Here is a 2,944-nt window from a genome sequence, read left to right on the forward strand (position 1 = left end):
AACTTTTGTCATTTGCTAAAACAATTTTAGTTCTCATTCATTAAATAATACTCTTTCTTTTCTTTTATTTATTTATAGTAGGGCGTTAGGTTATTTCTTCTTGCACCTTCCAAATTAAGAATCAAACCCATGTGTTTTCTAAATCAACCACATTATCATCATACATATTACGCATTATCTTATATCATAGATCATAGATAAGGTATTATAAATATAGAAAACATTTACTAGTCAAAGGACTCAAAACCAATTTTTCAGGGAACAAAAAAAAAAAAAAAAATACTCTGTTTGGGAAATCAAACCAACCCCCATCAAAATCAGTCAAATTTCGTTTTAAAAACGTGTATAGAGACATGTTAGACGTTGAAATTTATGGTTATGTGCATGGAGTTTAAGCCGGAGAAGGCAAATAAGTGAAAGGGAAAACAATAATATAAAGAGTTGTAAACTTGTAACGAAGAAGAAAACAATTGTATAAGGTTAAGGTTCTCCCTAAGAATAGGAAATTAAAAATACGTAAAATTAGTAAGACCTGCAACGAAACACGAGGCAACTACGTACCAACCATAGTAGGTAAGTTTTGGGAAAGGATTTGATTGGATGTGGGACTTTGAATTGTAAGCATCATGGTAATTTTTGGGGAAAAAAAAAAAAAAAAATATATATATATATATATATATATATATATATATATATATTAAAAAGAAGAAAACGAAGGAGATGATAAACAATTCTATGCTCGTTGATGGATCACGGAACCTATATTCTAGTAGATACCATTGCCCACGTACGTACCCTTTTGGAGTGGAATTCCATATGGATGTATTTGACTCCAGTAATCATGAGCCAAATGAGCATTTAAAAGTTTGATTTTGCTTGTAGCTTACGCTTGTTTTAACAAATCATATGATTCGCATCAGCTTTAGATGGATTGGAAACTCTACCTTGCCTTTCTTTGCTTTATTGTTGTTTCTTTGACTATCCTCAAACTCTCTCTCCCTTCTCGTATGTTATATAATAAAAGTTGAGCTTAGGCGCCGTAATTACACTAAATGGCTGCATTAAATTGCAGAATTTTTTTAAAAATTTAAAAAAAAATAAAATAAAATTTTTGTGTACTTATCTTCTTCTCCAATGATTTCTAAATTGATAAAAATCTTAATTTGATTACAATTCAAACTTCTCATCTAATCCTTTTTTTTTTTAAATTTAAAAAACAAAAAACACCAACAATCTTCATCTATTCCTTTTTTTTAAAATTTAAATTATATTACTTCGTGTAAAAAAAACCAGCTACGTATTCAATAGCAAAATTTTTATCTTCACACATTATTTTTTTAAAGATAATTATTGTTCATACTAATTTACCAAAAATGTTTTAGGATAAATTTATAAAAAAAGATTGTAAATAAGGTAATAAATATTTGTGTTTAAAGTAAACACTTTCTCCTTCTTCATAAAAAAAAAAAAAGGTATCTATATATAATAAATGTTTGTTCTTCTAAAAAAAAGGTTTTTTTTTTGTTATTAAAGAAAAGTTTCCATTTTTCCATTAAAAAAAAAGTTTTCTTTTTTCTATTTTTTCATATGACCTTTTTTTTAGTCCACTTTTTATGGGATTTATGAGATAGCAACAAACAAATTGATTAGAAATCTTAATTCCAATAGGATTTAAATTCTATATCAAATAAAACTCTACCTCTATATATATATATATATATATCCTTTTTGAAGTGGAGTTTATTCTAGTATGTGAATGTCTAAATCCTATGACAAGTATGCATTCTTTCTTCATTATTATTTTCTCATTTTGTTTAAGCTGTTTTTCTTTAACTTCAATAAAATTAATAAAAACTTCTCACACATGTTTTAACCCAATTCATAATATTAAACTTTCGTACTCATTTATTCTCTTCTACAATAATTGATTCAGGTTTTAGTTACATACTCACACTTTCATCTCTCAAAGTAATAAAGAAAACAAACAAGTTTATTCTTTGTTCTTTTTCTAAATTTATACCTTGATTTATAATTTGTGTTAATTTCATAATTTTAACTTATGAATAAGTTTGATTATGTTCTTTATATTGAATGTAAAGTGTTGTTTATAGATTTTTGGTTGTGTTATATTCTTCGGAAAAAAAGAAATTAAAGAGTTTATATAAATTTGGCAATAATACTAAATAGATAAGCCTAAGAGATGTTTACTAATAATAGTTTTATCAGTATATTTTTATTAACATGATTTAAAAAAAAATTGAATAGAGAGATAATTTATTAACGTGATTTAAACTATACTAAATTTTTTTTAAGGGATTGGTTAAAAAAAATTTCAAAGTAATTTTCTAATTATTAAATTCTATTCGCTATCTTCTAACTACCAAAACTCACAATTGAAATACTAATCTGTATGAGACACCACTTCCAAAGATTAATATCTTAGCTATTATATATTATCCGTTGACTTTTCTTTTTTTCTTTTTCAAAAGAAGCGTTTCTCTCTCTCTCTCCCCGCAAAAACAAAGGGATTATAATAAGAATTAGGTAGACAGGGGTAAGACTACACCACTTCTTTTCTACAATAAATGTTAAATTCATATCATTTTTCATTCATATACACACACATATAGCATGCAACACACATGATTTAAACTTTAAGTTTAAACTTAAACTTGGTAGGGTGAAACTCATTTAAGTTTTGGTGCCTTCTTCTATGCTTTCAAGGACAAAAATTAAATTCTCAAGTGAGTCTCTCTCTCTCTACTTCAAATTTTTGAATGTTTAATAATTTAGACTGTTCTTAATTATTAAATTGAGGTTTCACTTAAACATGATTTCAATTATTGTTTTGGATAGTTTTTAACTATTAAATTCAAGGGTTTTCCATTTAAATATATGTGATTAATTGAATCTCAAAGTTCAATGTATTATTTAAAAGGGTAAA

Source organism: Castanea sativa, chromosome 1 (assembly GCF_040712315.1).
Source record: "Castanea sativa cultivar Marrone di Chiusa Pesio chromosome 1, ASM4071231v1".
Lineage (NCBI taxonomy): Eukaryota > Viridiplantae > Streptophyta > Magnoliopsida > Fagales > Fagaceae > Castanea > Castanea sativa.